The sequence below is a fragment of the Boleophthalmus pectinirostris genome, unplaced genomic scaffold (genome assembly GCF_026225935.1).
Source record: "Boleophthalmus pectinirostris isolate CB_2022bp ecotype Guang Dong unplaced genomic scaffold, ASM2622593v1 HiC_scaffold_14, whole genome shotgun sequence".
Classification (NCBI taxonomy): domain Eukaryota; kingdom Metazoa; phylum Chordata; class Actinopteri; order Gobiiformes; family Gobiidae; genus Boleophthalmus; species Boleophthalmus pectinirostris.
This window is the reverse complement of record NW_026571047.1, coordinates 36390121-36409922: the sequence shown is the minus strand read 5'-3', so window position 1 is coordinate 36409922 and position 19802 is coordinate 36390121. Positions and strand designations below refer to the sequence as shown.

General features: G+C 43.5%; 1 pseudogene; it reads right to left on the bottom strand.

Moving 5' to 3' along the window:
• The window catches only part of LOC129407826 (alpha-N-acetylgalactosaminide alpha-2,6-sialyltransferase 1-like), a 20936-nt pseudogene extending 3585 nt beyond the window's left edge, over window positions 1-17351 (bottom strand).
• Between the last annotated feature and the right edge of the window lie 2451 nt (window positions 17352-19802).

Genomic DNA, 19802 nt, shown 5'->3' with positions numbered 1-19802 from the left:
TTGACCAGGACTGAATCAGGACTGGACCAGAATCTCATAGACCAGGGGTGGGCAAACTGCGGCCCTTTAAACCTTTTAATCCGGCCCGCAGAACTGGAATAAATTACAATAATAAACCTTGTTGATGTTTTATTTGTCATGCATTTCCAGTGTTTCCCAGTAGATGGCGCACTATACATACACTGAGTTGCGGCGTATTATATTGGCCGCAATGCTTTATGGGAAAATGTTCTTACAGGAGTTATTCGGACCATGAGTGAAGTATCTGGTGATTAAGATATAAGACTGCACTGCTTCCATTTTGACTTAGTGAAAAGCAATGAGTGCGTATATATGCACATCAATAACCCAGTAATGAACGGGTTTTCCTTGAGTATCCCGGTTAATTCATAGTAAACGCAGTAACTCGTTTTCAGTATCCCGATTATTAGAAATCGGATTACCCGGTTGCTACAAGATAAAGTCGTGTGTGCATGCGTTCAAAAGACACTTTCCAGCCCTCCACCACGACAGTAGTGACGTAAATAAATTGACCAACACAAATAGTGACATAGAGTGAAATGACTGTAAAATAAAGAGCTGCGTTAAACCTGCACATGTACAATCTGCACTCGTGTGACGCTGAAAAACTAAAACATGAACTATCTCCTATACTCTATACGCACAGAACACACTCACCATCATTAGCGCCTCTTCTGTCACAGAAATAAGTCACATAATCCACAGAGTCGTGTCATTTAGTCCAAAAGAAACTGATCGCATCAGCGGCGCAAGGAGCGAGTTGTTCTTATCGCCGCTAACAGTTTATGCTAATTAGCCAAACGGTCTTAAGTTTCGTTTCTGTAAAACGTAAACAAATGTGATCACAGCTGAATTATCTGATCAAACAGGCTGATGTGTCTATAGTGTTTATGGTTTATATGTTGTAAAGTTGAGTTTATTTATGCAGAAGATTTTAATGAAAAATCTGCACAGTGGATTGTGGGAGATCTCGTAGCTCCTTAGCTTCTTATGCTAAAGGAGCTCACGGTTTGTATTTTTCCTGGTTTATGAAATTGATTTAAGTTAATTTTTGCGCCTGCGCATTTGTAAGATTATGTCAAGAAACCAGGATACTCCATTTGATCATGTATACGCGGATATGAGTGTCCCGGTTTCTCAGTGCGCATGTAAACGCAGTAACACGAATACTGACATAACCGGGATATGGCTAATAACCGGGTTACTGATGTGCATGTATACGCCATGGATCTATTAAAATAACTACATATTGCTAGCTTGTAGCTGCCTCCAGTTGACGTAGTGTCACTCACTGGAACTTCAGCAGAAAAAGTCCCGTGGGCCGAGACAAGATTTTTATCATAGAGCGCAATATAATCACAAATTGCTCGTGTTCGTCTGACAGGGCACCTACAGCTTTCAAAATTATCGGATTTGTTGGCGATTTTTACCTATTTTTAGATCATAAACTTTTTCTCGCTCAAAATCCTTGAGTTGTCTTAAAAAAACGCTTTTATAATCGTTAGCTTCGGCTACGCACTGCTCCGCTCTAGTTCCTCTCGCTCTGATTGGTCAAAGCGATCACGTGATACACGAGCCCGCGCTCCGTGCGTGTGGTCGCATGCATTCGCGTGTGTCCGTGGGAGAAAAGAGCACTACTGCGCATGCTTGGTCGGCCCACGGCCACCGGAAGTACCTAGCCATGCTAGGCTAAGCTGGGATCATGCGCCATTGAGCTCAGCCCATTGACTTGAATGGATGGCCATTTTGGAACCTGGGGGCTTGGTATACGCACTCACTGAGTTGCGGCGTATTATATTGGCCGCAATGCTTTATGGGAAAGTGTTCTTACAGGAGTTATTCGGACCATGAGTGAAGTAGCTGGTGATTAAGATATAAAACTGCACTGCTTCCATTTTGAGTTGGTAAAAATCATTGAAGGAAACTTATGGACTCCAACATTTTGAAGTCAGGTTTTATCACAGTCACAGGTGGACGTCTGTGGTTGTTTGGTGTGAGTTTTCTTTAAGGCTGTAATCAGTCATATTCGACAATGGTGAACTCATGATGTACATTCACTGGTGTTGTTCAGTGGAACACGTCTCAACAGTTTTATGTTCTGAATCTTTCGCAGCAGTGATGAAACGTGTAGCCGCGTCTGAAGTCCAAGATAAATGTGAATAAGAACGTAATGAATCTGAGCTCTTAACACGTTATGTCCTGTCTTCTGTCTGGCCCTTCAGTCAAACTTTAGGACCCTATGTGGTCCGCGAGCCAGAAAGTTTGCCCCCCTGTCATAGACATATAATCATGAGATCATTAGTCAGTATGAATAATTCTGAAATTCTTAAAGTCAGTGTTGAGTGTTTAAGTCATTTGGTGTTTTATTTACAGTGTTCCCTCGTTTATCGCGGGAGTTACATTCTAAAAATAACCCGCGATAGGTGAAATCTACGAAGTCGTCAACTTTATATTTTACAAGTGATTATATCTGTTTGAAGTCTGTAAAACCCGTCAGCACAAACTTTTTCACTTTTCTCACACAGGACAGTTACAAACCTGTTTACATCCTTCTTAAAACTTAGTCCTTTTGTTTTTTTCCCTCCTTCTTTATGTAACAAATCGAAAATTAATTTATTCCATAATGGAGCCTGCAGTGCAGAGTCCTGCACGGGTCCATTTCTGGAGACTCGCACCTGCGTAGTACAACACCGCACCTGCCCGTTAACCTGAGATTATATCAAACTTTTGCGCTGAATACACCACAGACTGAACCAAGACTAAACCAGGACTAACCCAGGACTAACTTAGGACTGATTCCAGGACTAAACAAGAGGACCAAACCAGGACTAAACTAGGACTAAAACAGGAGTAAACCAGAACTGAAACAGGACTCAGTGTCGGGACGGGTTCAGACGTGACCGCAGGAGAACCTCTCCTCACAAAGGTAAACGTGACAACTGCCCGATCGCGCTTTGCAGACAAACTGCTTGGCGTTCTCTCTTAAGTCCAAGATTAGTCCTGGTTTAGACCTGGTTTAGTCCTGATCCACCCGTGTGTAATTACTACCCGCCTGTAATACACAATACGCGTTCATACGTTGTAAAAAAAAACAAACAAAAAAACATGCAAAACTGCACAAAAGCAAAATAAATAAATAAATCTGTGAAATGGTGAGAACACAAAAGGTGAAACGTGATATATCGAGGGACGACTGTAGCTCAATGTCGAGGCTCCACCTCCCACCCCCTGGTAAGGTGTCACAAATGGAAATATGGTCACCCTAGCCAACAGTTTTTTACTTTCTCTCTCTACTCTCACGTTTTTGTTGAAAATCAAACTCCTAAACGGGACCATGAACTCTCAGACTGATCACAGGAAAATGAAAATGTGCTCTTTAAATCTATTTTGTATTTTTTCTTGAGTTTTCAGACCATCTTAAAAAAAAAGGTCATGTGTGCACTGTGTCACTGTGGTGCCTGCTGAACATTCCGCCATAGACATACACGTTGACATCCCCCCGCATGACCTGACTGTAAAGTATCAGTAGATTGTGTGGCCGTACCGGGTCGTGAGGGGCTCTTGTGTAGTTGTATTTCCTGAAGCGGATCTCGGACTGTGTGATGGAGAAAGACGTGTGAACGTAAACGTCTGTACGATTCCCAACATCCTCCTCAAACCCCTTTATCACCGCTCCGTTTACCCTGAGGACAAAACACAACAGATCAGACAGGAGCAGACAGGACAGAGGACAGACAAACAGACAGGAGCAGATCAGACAGGGCAGACAGAGCAGACAGGAGCAGACAGGAGCAGACAGGAGCAGACAGGAGCAGACAGGGGCAGACAGGGCAGACAGGGGCAGACAGGCAGACAGACAGGGCAGCAGACAGGGCAGACAGGGCAGCAGACAGAGGAGCAGACAGCAGACAGGGCAGACAGGGCAGACAGGCAGCAGGCAGAGCAGACAGCAGACAGGAGCAGACAGGGCAGACAGAGCAGACAGGAGCAGAGCCAGAATCAGTCTGGACTTCCTGCACTAGACCAGGACCGAAACTGAACTAAACCAGTTACTGGTAAATCACACCCACAACTTATTCACTCATGACTTGGCACCAGTTTATTATCTGTAATCTGGAGAAAAATGTGTGGGGTTAAATAAATGATGAACAAACTCAAAGACGTGTCAGACATAATGTCGTGTGTGAATCAGGTTTAATCAGGTGGAAAATCCCCAAAGCACAGTTCTGTTTAAACAGACACAGGAGGATTAAATGAAAGACAAAACTGTTTTTGTTCAAATTACACAATAGTTTAAAACATTATCTGATAATACGGACCTGAGTCTAAAGTGTATTTTTTAAAGTTTGTACACTTCAGGGTCTATATTTATGACACCGCTGAATCTCACAAAAGTCTATCACTAAAATATAAAGCTTAGATATGGAAATGTTCAAAGACCAGTGGAGCCCTCACCACCAGAGAGACTTTGTCACATTTTGGGCTCTGGTCCGTGGACCGTCTCCTCCTGAGCCAAACGTGTAATTCCAGTTTGAATGATTCAGATTTTAAGAGTTTAAATTGTGACTGTTGTTGACAATTACCATGGTAACCACAGCTTTCCAAAGTGTCACATAAGAACATTTTTCACTATTTTTAATAACCACACAGTAACACAGAGAGATCAGGAGTCTAACCCACCACCTCCTCACTGAGGGGCACAGGCTCAGCTCTGTGCCACAGCAGTCTGACCTGAACACATAGTCGTGTTGGTCGATCTCTGCTCCTTTCTTGGACCTCCAGAGGATTCCTCCATTGCCCACCACAGCACAGCTGATACAGTCTCTGCCTGGTTTAGGCGGCAGCAGCGGCTCCTTGGGCTTCTGCACCAGGTTCAGAGCGGACATCACATCTGACACACAAAACAAACGTTTACATCCAACTGGAGACATTTCAGAATAAACTCTGTGTTTAGATCATTTTCTGTGACGCCCCTTTAGGTAAATAAGAGTGTGTCTGCTCCCACACGCCACAGCAAAACTGAGACTAAATCTAATCCTCAGAAGGAAGCGCTGGCCCATTTGGAACAAAACTAAGACTAGAGCAGGATTAAACCAGGACTCGAGCAGGACTCGAGCAGGACTCGAGCAGGACTCGACTGGTGTGGACTCTGACCTTGGTGTGTGTAGTTCATGAAGCCGAAGGGGCTGTTGAAGTGGGAGAGTCTGTTCCACTCGCTCATGCTGATGCTCCCGTTGTAAACGTACATCCGAATGTTTGGGATGAACTTGTCTTTAAACTCCGGCTCCGCCTGGATCCTGGTCCACAGGCTGTTGTCACACTTCTGCAGGACACACGACACACCACATTTACTCGAATCTGGGGTTTAGTTTTATTTTTAAAGGTTTATTACACAAATTGAGCTGAAGTATTGAGCTGAAAAGGGACGCACTTTGTCCCGTATCACAGTGAGTAGGGATGGGCATGATTAATCGATTAATCGATAATTGATCATTAAGAATTTCATCGATTACGTTCATTTTAATCGACAAACTGAATGTATGTTGCTGTGTGTATCGTGACCAAACAGGTGTGTACATGTGTCTCTGCATCACAAACAGTGGGTCAGTCTGTAACGAACCGAAGTGCACAAATGTGGATTTGCAACGATGATTTGTACAAGAAAGTCCAGGCTTTCTGTTCGGGACAAGTGTGAGTCCATGTGCACAGTGGATAAAGCAGCACATATGTTTCTGTGTCCAGTGGGAAAAAGTTTTTCCAGGTGAGAGTCGCTCAATGTGGATGACGAGGCCCCGCCCCCCTCCCCCCGTACGCTGTCCTGGTTTTGACAAACACAAATCTGGTCACACTGACCTGTATTCACCTGAGTCATGTCTTTTAATCCAACAGAAACTGAACCACATCAGCGACACAAGAGCTGGAGTTTTATCTTCACTTAGTTTATGTAAATTAGTGATGTGGTTTTAAGTTTCGTTTCTGTGAGATTTGAACAAAACTGAATTAAACACATTATAATGTCAAACAGCTGATGTGGATCTAGAGTCGTTATGTTTATATGTCGTAAAGTTGAATTTATGTATGCAGGTTAGTAGTGCAGATAGTAATAATAATGATGATCATTTTAATATAAACACGTTAATGATTAATCGATAATCGATCGTTAATTCTTCCGACGATCGATTAAGAAAATTTCATCGAATGCCCGTCCCTAACAGTGAGAATCAAAAATAGTGTGTCGTCAATGGAACGGCGCTTTATAAGAAAATGTACAGTAAATGTGTTGTCAGGTTCTTCTGCTCTGACGACACACTCACATCCTCGTGATCTCATTGGTCGAGGTTGTTTGCGTTGTGAAGAAGATACCGGAAAACAACAAAACAGCGTGGACGACAGTGACGCCGACGGTGGTACGTGTGCTGTCGAAATGGGCTGCTTACACGCTTAACTGGTCAAAACAATAAAACCAATACACTTTTAAAATGTGACTTGTTCCTCCACTTCTGCCTTGGGAGCTCAAATCGACGGCATTTAAACTGGAACAGCGCTTGGGGTATGTGCACATGTGCAGGTAGGCAGCAGCAGGTAGCTCAAATCGACGAGTAGCTCAAATCAACAGGACACCGGCCCTGTCAATGAGGTGTCTAGGGTGACTTTTCGTCCAGATTTCAGCTGGGCAGTCCGCTTTTAGAGCCTTCTGTCCAGGTCTCTTATTATGCTTCCTCATTTTTGAAGTTTTGTCTTCATTTCGGATCCTCGGCCGCCACCGTTGCACGAATCCTCACAAATCCCCACATACAACATACTACCTGGCAACGACACGAGGCACCACATGAGCCACCAGAGCACGCACCTGCGTCGCATCACCGCATCCGTCACTGAAAAAAAGTTATGCGTCAAACAGCTGCAGTTTTTCCGTTGGCGTAGGGCAAAACACACATGTAACCTCGCGAAACCACAGCCGCGCGTCAAGGCAAAGGTTTTTCAATGTTAAAGCCGATCTGGGCGCGTTTAGCCGCTTGTATCAAGTCCACAGTGAAACGAACAGCTGAACAGACTTTATTTACCTTCTGTACAGGCCAGGATTTCAAAAGTTTATTTTAAAGCACTTATCGACAGTCTTTGTAAACCTGGGCTCTTCACATGACACAGAACTGCCCGTTGTGCTGATGGTAAACGCACAAATACAACAATAGACTGTTGTGTTTGTGTGTCCCCTTCCCCTCCCTTGTTCCGGTAGTGTCCTCACTTTTGGGAGTAAGTCTACGTTCAGACTGCAGCCTGAAGTGACCCAAATCCAAATTTTTGTCTCTATGTTCCTGTATCTGATCTTTTAATGACAGTCTGAACCACACAGATCCGATTTTTTCAAATGTGACCCAGGACACTTGGATATGTGCTCCTGAAACTGATACATATCTGATCTTTTGACATGTGACTTCAGTCTGAACAGCCAAAGTGCATTCATCCACCTACACGTTATCAACAAGACACAAACATCACTATTCTGCGCTGAAGTAGGAGAAAATTATTAATGAACTCTGTGTGACTGAAGTGAAGCACATCACCACTCACCACTCTTGGCTCCGTCTCCACATCCACACGTTCCTTTCAACGGACTGAACCACAAAACACCACGACCAAAAACCTCGTCCTTCTCCTTCTCAATCTCCTCCTTAAAACAAGTAAGTTGTTCATGTTCTGGCTCCGGTACGAGAGGAACTTTAAAATCTCCAGGTGCTCGATGCTGCGTCCATGTTTGGACAACTTGTGTAAACACAGAGACGCTCGCTGCGGTTGACGTCGTCGTGTCTCCAGTGTCACATGTGGGACACTTTTGGGCCGTTTAATGTTCACACTGGAGTCACATACAAGTCACATTTAACTGGAAATGTGAACGACCTCGAAAAAACATCGGATTTCACACAAAAAAATCAGAATTTAGCGTTAAGCCCTGCAGTCTGAACGTAGTGTCCTAATGTTCAGAGTCATGCCGGTGGTTGCCCTAGAGGTGTCCGCCTTATTTATTTTTCAGGGAGTTGGCAACACTGAGTGGAGCCGAGTGATTTCAGAGCTCAGCCTAAATATGTAAGGATTGTTTATTAAACATGAATGAATAAAAACCCAAACCCAACTTCAGGTATGTTTGTGATGAGGAAACGACATTAGAACAGAGATGAGAATACAACGTAAAACTGAAGACAATGTACAATGTAATACTGCTGGATAATGCTAATGCTAACTCACTAGTGACTAATTTTATGTGAGAGGGACTCGTTGGAGTTCAGCTAAGTCAGTCCTTTCTGATCAGACTGTGTTAAAATAAACATTAGATTAGTCTAAGGCTACGTTCAGACTGCAGGGTTTAACGCTCAATTCCGATTTTTTTGTGAAATCCGATGTTTTTTCGAGGTGGTTCACATTTCCAGTTAAATGTGACTTGTATGTGACTCCAGTGTGAACATTAAACGGTCCAAAAGTGTCCCACATGTGACACCGGAGACACGAGGACGTCAACTGCAGCGAGCGTCTCTGTGTTTACAGAAGTTGTCCAAACATGGACGCAGCATCGAGCACCTGGAGATTTTAAAGTTCCTCTTGTACCGGAGCCAGAACATGAACAACTGACTTGTTTTAAGGAGGAGATTGAGAAGGAGAAGGACCAGGTTTTTGGTCGTGGTGTTTTGTGGGACAGAACGTTGAAAGGAACGTGTGGATGTGGAGACGGAGCCAAGAGTGGTGAGTGGTGATGTGCTTCACTTCAGTGACACGGAGTTCATTAACAATTTTCACCTACTTCAGCACAGAATAGTGACGTTTGTGTCTTGTTGATGACGTGTAGGTGGATGAATGCACTTTGGCCGTTCAGACTGAAGTCACATGTCAAAAGATCAGATATGTATCAGTTTCAGGAGCACATATCCAAGTGTCCTGGGTCACATTTGAAAAAATCTGATCTGTGTGGTTCAGACTGACATTAAAAGATCAGATACAGGAACATAGGGGCCAAAAAATCGGATTTGGGTCACTTCAGGCTGCAGAATGAACACAGCCTAATAGAGCCTTAGACAGAGCGGAGCTTACAGTTAGCATCACAAACTCAAGGAATGTTAATGACACCAGAAATCACAAAGGTTTTTAAGAGCAGCTTCTGCAGTTCTGACATTGTTTTGAGTCATTGCCTTATGAACACGCCCTGCTGTTTATCGGTCAGAGGATCTGTCATAAATCAGATCAAACGTCCGTCAGTTTAAAATTCCACGAACTTAACTTGACTGTCTCCCAGGATACGAGGGAAACATGGTGCAATCAGAGGCAGCCGATACCACCCATAACAATTACAATGCTGATTCATTCATAGTTACAAAAGCACTTCAGACGATCAGGGATTTTATCATTTGGTGGTTTTGTTTCACAGAATTGTGTAACGCGTAGTTGGCTCGGCCGTCTGACTGCAGTGTTAAGTTGTTTCAGAAGAAGATTCTTTGAAGAGCCATAGGGTATGTGAATGAAAGAGCAGACACAAATTAAAGTTTATATGATAAATTGTATTATATATTTTTTTAAGTTGGCAATAATAATTATATGAATATATGAATATAATATAGACTTATTTATACCTTGGATATATATATGTATTATTAATAAACAGATATAACATTACAAACAAAACAAAAACAAAATCAACCAAACAAACAAGTTCAGTTTTGTAAGAGTCCTGTGAGATCACATATAGTCTTTGGGGGTTTTAGTCCAGTAGTCGCATTGACTAAGGTTCAAAGTTTTTAAAAGTTTTTCTTGAAGATAAGATCCAGAAAAAGTGTATGTCTAGTTCGATCTCCTACCACAAGGTGGGGTAGTCACAGCTCGCCATCACAGACTCAGGCTGAGGAGCTGAAGTTGTGGTTGTACCAAAGGGAAGGGGAAAAAAACCTGACCGCTGAGCGGAGGGTTGAATACGTTGAAGTAGAAGGAGAAACAGTAGTAGTAGAGGTTTATATCTCGGCAATCACGGAGCACGACCAGCACACAGCCACAGTGAGCGGTAGCAGGAGCATCAGAGCAGGAAGTGGTGAGAGGCACTCTGGGTAATATGGCGTGTCGGGCTTATTGATGGGTGTGGTCACAGGAGATGGGCACTTTTACTTGTGTGGGTTACATTTGTATAATCAGATATTTCGTTATTTATCCAGTCTAACGGCAGAGGACCCAAGACCATTTGACCAGAAATTGGTCATAAGCATCGATGGACGACAAATCACCCTTTTCAACCCCGACAAAAGGTGGAACAAACCAAATTTCTGGTCAGAATCTCCAACTACCTGGACAAATATTCACTTGGGCGACATCCACAATGACTTGGTGGAAACTCCTGGGCCATTCACAGCAGAAAAGATGAAAACCTCCAAGAGTCTCGATGTGTTGTTGAACTTGTTGGAGTCCACGGTTTGTTAGGATCTTCTACATTTGCTCTGCGGATGTTTGAAAGTCGTTTAATTCACCGTTAGCGGTTCTTTTCACTCAGAATATGAAAACGATATTTTCCTTCTTCCGTGTTTCTATTTGTGCATCTGATAATGCAGCAGGAATTTACCATTATCGGGGAGAAATACGCGAGGTTACGCACTGTGTTTGACGCTATTGTGTTTCTTGCCTCCGACCAAAATATTTCCTAGCAGCAACGCCGGCTTTTAATAACAATGACGTCAGCTGAAACTCACCTGTACGGGACAGCAGAGGGGTGTGTCTCCAACCTTCAGCATATGCCAGTCTGTGATGAACACGTGTTGTGTGGAAACTGCTGTGTATGTTTCCGCTGGTATAAATGCAGCTGCTTTCTGTGAATGGATTTGGGGGGAACGTCGACTGACAAGGTTTGTCGAGGAACGACCGACGCAATGAGCCGCCGCGTAGGCAAATCATGCAAAATCAACTTAAATCTGAGACGTGTTCCTGCTCGAACCAATAAAGAGACATGAGAAATGTTTTAACTCTCAACACTTTAAGATCCTCTGTTCAGGTCGTCTCCAGGAGAAACTGACAGACATTAAATCAACATGATTTGAGATGAACTCAGAACACACACACACACATACACATACACACACACACACACACACACACACACACACATACACACACACATACACACACACACACACACACACACACACACACACACACACACACACACACACACGCACGCACACACACACACACACACATACACACACACACACACACACACGCACACATACACACACACACACACATACACACACGCACACGCACGCACACACACGCGCACGCACACACACACAGACACACATACACGCACGCGCACACACACACACGCACGCACACACACGCACGCACACACGCACACAGACACACATACACACACACACATACACACGCACACGCACACACACATACACACACAAGCACGCACGCACACACGCGCACACACGCACGCACACATACACACACACACACACACACACACACGCGCGCACACACGCACGTGCACACACACGCACGCGCGCACACACACGCACACACACACACGCACACACACACACACAGCTTTATACAACCTGAAATCCAGGGGGAGAGCGACTGCTACAGACACAGGCTCTATTATTGTATGTTTGGGGAAAATAAGTGTTGTCCTAATTAGTCTTAGTTCAGACTAGGTCTGGGCGATATGGATCAAAAAATATATCTCGATATATTTTGCTATATCTCGATATACGATATATATCTCGATATATGTTCAAGAAAAAATAATCCCCTAAAACTGAAAACTGCAAAAACAAATCTGCCAATTCCACAAGGTCCTTTTTTTTTAATTGAAGTGTAAGAGGTCGACAGTTCATACAGGAACATTTAAGATTACAAAAAATAATAATTTAACTGTAAAATAAAAGAAATAATACATATTTCCTTCTTTTCATTCATAAATAAAACAACTCAACACAAGCTCATCTTTGCATTAACTCTGTTATCCAGACCAGAACCAGAACCATGAGCTCATTTAACAGAAGAAGCTCAGGATGCTCCTTATTTTAATAGATCCATGTTATTATCCAGCAGTGAGGAGCTCTGAGGTTTAATCCCACAATCCACTGCAGATCAAACTGATCGTTTCCAAACACTATTGTACAAGTGACACTGCAGCAGATTATTAATTAAAATATTCTGCATAAATAAACTTTACATTGCTAAACTTTACAATATATAAAACATAACGACTCTAGAGCCACATCAGCCCGTTTGAGATAATAATGTGTTTAATGCAGTTTTGCGCACGTGTGTTTACATTTTACAGAAACGAAACTTAAGCTCATGGCTCATTTGCATAAACAGAACTTCTCGTGCAGCTCAACTCGTTCAGCTTCTTTCGGGCTAAAAGACGCGACTCGGTGGAATATGAGGATGAGCTGCTGATGGTTTTGTCTGTAAATGATGGAAAAGGTTCATGGTGCTCGAAGCTTTTCACTGGCACCAACTTTCGGCGTTCAGGGCGACAGTGACGAGTGAAGGAGACACGAGCGAACAAACTCAGGGAGGCGGAGGCGACGACAGAGAAGACAAACAAGCGAAGCGGCAAAATCAAAATTGAATATAAACATTATATCGATATATACGATATGTCAGAATTCATATCGAGTTTAAAAACTATCTCGATATATTTCAAATATCGATATATCGCCCACCCCTAGTTCAGACTGCAGCCTGAAGTGACCCAAATCATTTTTTTTACAGATGTGTAGAGGGACAGATGTGCAGATGTATACAGTCCCTGACAAAAGTCTTGTCGTTTATCCATTTTGTAGAAACAAAAGCTTATAACCTGACTTTAAGCTGAGGGTGGTACCGCGACTCTGGAAGACTTCTTGCGTGGTACCAGTGCCTAAGACGCCGCACGCTAAAGACCTCAGCAGCTTCAGGCCCGTGGCTCTAACATCCCATCTGATGAAGACACTGGAGAGACTGGTCCTGGGCCACCTCCACTCCACCGTGAGCTCAGCGATGGACCCGCTGCAGTTTGCGTACCGGCCTGGAATCGGAGTGGAGGACGCCGTCATCTACCTGCTGCACCGCTCGCTGTCTCACCTGGAGAACCCCGGCAGCACTGTGAGGATTCTTTTCTTTCATTTCTCCAGTGCTTTCAACACCATCCAGCCACTGCTCCTGAGGGACAAGCTGGAGACTGCCGGTGTGGACTGTGACCTGGCAGACTGGATTCTGGACTACCTCACAAACCGGCCCCAGTTTGTGAGATCCAAGAACTGCGTGTCTGACCTCCTGACTGGTAGTGTGGGGGCGCCCCAGGGCACTGTCCTCGCGCCCTTTCTTTTCACCCTCTACACTGCAGACTTCAGACACAACACGGACAGCTGCGTCCTGCAGAAGTTCTCTGATGACTCTGCCATCATTGGCTTCATCAAGGATGATAATGATGTGGAGTACAGAGGACGAATACAGGACTTTGTGGACTGGTGTCAGCAGAACCACCTCATCATCAATGCAGGGAAGACCAAGGAGATGGTGGTGGACTTCCGCAGACGTCACTCTACTGCCCTCTCAGTGAACATCCAGGGAAGGGACATTGAGAGAGTGGACTCATATAAGTACCTGGGTGTTCATCTGAACAATAAACTGGACTGGATTCACAACACAGATGCACTGTCCAGGAAGGGCCAGAGCAGGCTCTATCTCCTGAGGAGACTCAGGTCTTTTGGAGTGGGGGGGGCCACTACTGAAGACCTTTTATGACTCTGTGGTGGCATCAGCCATCCTGTACGGTGTGGTCTGCTGGAGCAGCAGCATCACAGAGAGGGAGAGGAAGAAGATGGACAGGGTCATCAAGAAGTCCAGCTCTGTCCTGGGCTGTTGTCTGGACTCAGTGCAGGAGGTGGGGGACAGGAGGGTCCTGACTAAGGTCATCTCTATGCTGGGCCATGAGTCTCACCCCCTGCAGGAGGCTCTGTCTGCTCTGGAGAGCAGCTTCAGTGACAGACTGATTCACCCTCGCTGTGTGAAGGTTTCGCAGGTCTTTCCTTCCTGCTGCTGTCAGACTTTACAATAAACACTGTCAACACTGAACATGTACCAGTCAATCATAACCATGTGCAATTATTTTTAAGTCTATTTTTAAATTATTTTAAGCTATTATTTATTATCTGTGTTACCTTTTCCTGCTGTTCTGAAATTGTGCGTTGCAACACTGGAATTTCCCCACTGTGGGACTAATAAAGGCATATCTTATCTTATCTTATCTTAAATTAATCGATTGGTTTTAGAAATGTCTCATATGAAGCTAAAACCCTCCCAAATTATGCTCAATATACTAAAATAAATTAGCTTCACTGAAGAAAGATTGATCATTTAATGAACACAGAAAGGTCAGATTTTGGCAAGACAAAAGTTTTGTCGCCTACAGAAAATTGAACAAATAATTTACTTCAAATACAAAAATATGTTGCATAACGTCAGTGAATGAAGTAGTGGTGCTGTGAGATCCAGATTTAATATCTTGTATGACTCCATGAGCTTGAAGGACGCATCCATGCGGTTCAACAATGATTCATACAATTTGTTGATGAAGTCATCAGGAATAACAAAGAAAGCGTCTTACAGCCTCCCAGAGTTCATCAAGATTCTTTGGTTTTGTCTTCATGTTTCCTCTTTCATTCTACCCCAGACCTGCTCAGTGATGTTCATGTCTGGTGACTGGGCTGGTCAGTCCTGGAGCACCTTGATCTTCTTCACCTTGACAAACTTTGATGTTTCTGTGCACTGATTCGACCATGGAGGCCATTTCCAGACAGAATTCTACAAACTGTTGTGGTTGACACAGGGACTTGAGGTGACCAGGCCTGGTGGAGTCTGCTGCAGTGGAAAAGGGGCCTTGGATTTTCAAATCAACAAACTGTCCTCCTGAGCAGTTGTCTTGCGGCGTCTGTCGGACCTGGGCTTGTCAAAAACATCTCCAGTCATTTCAAATCTTTTTCTTCTTCTTTGTACTTGACGCTGAGACACATTGAAGGTGTCACCACCTCAGCAGTGGATCTGGTCTTCAGCCTCTTGATAATTAACGCTTTGGTCTCAGGGTGGATCTTAGGCATGTTGTCAGAGGTCAAGTTGCAGTTGATGTGAAGGTCTGGTTCTGCTGGGTTCTTTTTATACACAAACACTAATTGATTGATCAGTAACTGATCACAGGTGAGGCTGTAATCTAGGATTGGTGCATCATATGACAAGACGACAAGACTTTTGTCTTGCCAAAATCTGACCTTTCTGTGTTCATTAAATGATCAATCTTTCTTCAGTGAAGCTAATTTATTTTAGTTTATTGAGCATAATTTGGGAGGGTTTTATCTTTCATATGAGACATTTCTAAAACCAATCGATTAATTTAAAGTCAGGTTATAAGCTTTTGTTTCTACAAAATGGATAAGAGACAAGACTTTTGTCAGGGACTGTAGACTGACCTGTGTGGTCTTGTGTCTCTCGCGGTCGGTCCTGTACACGTCTTCAAAGTCCCACTGGGGCATTTTTTTGAAGTCTTTGAAGAGCAGGAGGGGGATGGGGGTGAGGCCGGGCGGGTCTGTCGTGGTGGGAGGAACCGTGGAAAAGTCAGCACCCCAAAGCTGTGGGACATCCCTAGAAAAGACCGGAAATCTGCAGACAGGCACAGGGCAGATATTTCACAGATGAGTCTTTTTTTTTTTTCACCAAGAGGAAATCACTTTATTCCACTGACGCAATATAAATAAATCAGGTTGATCCTAGAGAACAATGTAAATAGAAGAAGGAAGCAATAATAATTAGCCACAGAAGTTACTCTACAGCTCAAACCTTTTGGTATTACAATTAAAATAACTAAAATCTCCCCATTATTGCAAAGAAATTGTACAGATGATAATGACTGAGTCTATGTTCAGGTGTGGCCTATATATGCACAATTTTAAAAATTTGTTAAAATGTATTGATGTGGCTTGTATTTAGGTGCACTCAATAGTCCAGAAAATACGGTAGTACCAGGGCTGGACTGGGACAAAAAAACGGCCCTGGCGTTTTTGGCTTAGATCAGCCCATCATAATTAGCGAAGAACAACGGACTAATTTATGTATGTGTTCCCGGGGAATGTTCAGGTAAATCGTAAATGGTCAACAAACTGTGTAAATCATTACTAATACTACTAATTATAACTATTATAATTGTTGGTTTAGACCTGATTCAGACCTAATTTAGACCCGATTCAGTCCTGGTTTAAACCTGATTCAGTCCTGCTTCAGTCCTGCTTCAGTCCTGGTTTCCTGCTTCAGTCCTGGTTTAGACCTGGTTTAGACCTGGTTCAGTCCTGGTTTAGACCTGGTTTAGACCTGGTTTAGACCTGGTTTAGACCTGGTTCAGTCCTGGTTTAGACCTGGTTTAGACCTGGTTTAGACCTACAGTTGTGCCTGGAGCACATGGGAGCTCTGTGAAAGAGCACAACTGGTTCCACGGTGGAGCCCTGCACCCGCAGGACTCAACGCAAAACTGCGGCGCAGGACACATTTTGAAAACTCATTGAGGGTGCGGCCGGGACTGGGACTACCTAATGCAGGAGCGAGCGGGTGGGATGATAAACTACAGTCCCGCAAACTATAGTAGAGTGTAAAATATACAAATGATTCATGTTTGCCTATCAGACATCATTTGCTCTGAATAGTTTTATTTGGCCTTAATAAAAACATTTTAAGCAGCCTAAACTTACAGACGTGGTCTAATCTCCTGCACATTTTAGACAGTATCTTTCCCTTCTCCGTGTTTAGAGCTTAAGAAAGTGAACGTTCCCATCTTGTGGAATTTGTGGGCGGTGGTGGGACAAAATATTGCAGATGCGAGCGGGAGCGGAAATGAAAATTACAATTCTTTGTGGGCACAAACGCTGTCCTGCACAGACCTCTGTCCCACAGCGCAGGATCCACTGAGCTCTTTCACGGCGCAGCACGCAGCCGTCCGCCCAGAGCTCACAGCGGCTGCAGGAATGTGCGAGCTCCGAGCGGGCGGCTGCTTCACATGTCCTCTAGCTCGCTTCCCAGAGCCGTGGGACACGCAGGGACAGGTCCCTCGAGGAAACTGTGACCGAGGACGGTCTCTTCCCTGATGTGTTGTCCGTATCGCTCTGATCTATTCTAACGTTATTACCTGCTCACCTGCTGTGCCTGTGCTGCACCTGGTCACTCTGTCCCTCGGGTTCTGTCAATAATCTCTGGCTGCTCCTCTGTCCACTGCTGCTGTCACTTTCAGCTCGGCCCACCTGCGCTGCAGAGGACATGGAGGCTCCAGCAGACCCTCCAGCCCTGTCTGTGTCTCTTATTTTCACACATTTCGCAACGTTTATAACGATTTATAATCACGGAGCCCGCAACTTCTCTGCACCACTTTTCTTCTTCTTTGCTTTCTCCATGTTTCACGCTCAACACTGTGAAACTATATCCTGATTGGTTTAGTCCAATGTCTATACTGACGATATGGGCCGCCCCCTCTAAACTGTGGGCCAGTCTCTAAGTAAAAAAAAAAAAACACACACAACATTGGCCCTTGGGGACTGTCGGCCCAGCGGGAAAATGCCCGATCGCCAGTCCAGGCCTGGGCCGTACCGATCCAGTACAGATGTATTGTATAAGCAGTTCTCGAGGTCAAAATAAGTCTGCTTCTTCTGTTCTGCATCAAATTATAAAGTGTTTTCTTTTCAGACAAACAGGAAGTGTGCTGTTAGCTTGTTGTTAGGTAGTTATGAGCTTTACCATGACAGTAAAACTCCGCTCTGGTCAGTCAGAGTTGTGAAAAGCTCGTATGAACTCATCATGTAATAATGAGGTCGCTCTGAATACATTTGTTTTGTTTGTCATGTCAGGTTAATGACGCTCATTAAACAGATGGGATTGTCTGAGTCTCATATTAAACATAATGTAATGAAATGTAATGACTGATGTTACAATAGTATAATGACTGTGGTATATTATAATTTTACTCATATCAAACACGTCTCTGCCAACTGGACCGCAGCCAAGACGCACGCCTCCTTTACAATCACAGCCACGCTAATTATCTGTCTGTGCAAACTGTTTCCTGAGAACCACAGTCACAGACTGTGTGGAGCTCGCTGCACTTCCACAAGTACATTTTACATTCATTTTTCTCATCAACATGTGGAAAAATTAAAATGTTAAGCGTTGGAAGACATCGCCGAGGCTGAACAGGCACGTGTGAACTGAAACCCATAATGTGGAGTTAATGAAATGTTTGAATAACTCAGCGGTTTATAAAGTTTTAGAAACATCTGACTGTGGTATCGTAGCATTAAAAGTAAAATCAGTGTTGGGAAGGTGACTTTTAAAATGTAATCCCCTACAGATTACAGATTACATATCCCAAAATGTAGTTACGTTGTAGTAACGGAATCCATTAAATTACTTAAGGTGAGTAATGTAATCTGAATACTTTGGATTACTTGTTTTGCTGTAGAGAAGCAAAGATGAGGAAATCTTCACATAAGAAGTTTTATCTGCTAAAAGAAAATAAAAAGCCCAGACTTTACTGAACCAAATTAAAAATATTATTGATAGAAAACGAGGAGACACGGTCCACACAGCAGGATTTAGTCCTGTTAAATCCTGTTTTAGACCTGGTTTTAGTCCTGGTTTTAGACCTGGTTTAGTGTCCAGCAATGAGTGGAATTACCAAAAAAAAAAAAAAGGGATTTAGCCCCAAATGTGAAAACAGGAAAATACCTCTGTGTAATCCATTTATTTCAACAAAGTAACTGTAATCCAATTACCACTCACTGAAACAGTAACTGTAACTGAATACAGTTACTCATAATTTGTACTCTGATTACGTAACTCCGGTACATGTAATCTGTTACAGACGTGACACGAGACTCAGCTTCAGTTCTTTCTTTACTTGCCACACAGACTGTATAAAAAAGTGACTCGGTGAGTGTGACGTTCAGCTCCACTCAAACGGTCACAGGAGCGAATCTAAAGCCAGGCTCTACGTTATCAATAGGATAACAAAATAGTGAAAAAAACAAAAACAAAACACATGGAGCGGGTTAATACGAACATTTTAAGACCAAAATGTGGAGTCTGACAGCAGCAGGTACAAAGAAAGGAGCCACAGGATTATAATGTAAGTCAACGGGAGCCAGAGTCAGAAGGAGCCGTTGCTGTGGAGCTCGTAAAGAAGTGAACTGACGGAGTGTGACGCCACCCACAGCGTTCAGCTTCAGTCAAATGAAGCTCATCAAGGCTGACAGTTATAGTGGTTCATCTGGAGCCGAGTTTTATTTTACTTTGTTTATTGAATATTTTACCTCAGTTGAGGACAGAGGTCTGCGCGGGACAGAATTGTCTCGCTCTCCTGCTTTCTCGCTTGCAAACAATTGTAATTTTCATTCCCGCTCCCGCCCACATCTGTGATATTTTGTCCCGCTCTTGCCCACAAATCCCGCAAAATGGGCACGTTCACTTTCTTAAGCTTTATCAAACACAGAGAAGTGGAAAGGAACTTTCTAAAATGTGCGTGAGGTTAGACCACGTCCGCAAATTTAGTCTACTTAAAATGTTTTTATTAATAGCAAAATAAAATATCCAGAACAAATGATGTATAATAGTTTTACATTACTCATTTGTATATTTTACTTTACACTCAAATTTAGTTTGCGGAACTGCAGTTTATCATCCCATTATCACGAGCTTTCAAACTGTGTCTCACACTGCAC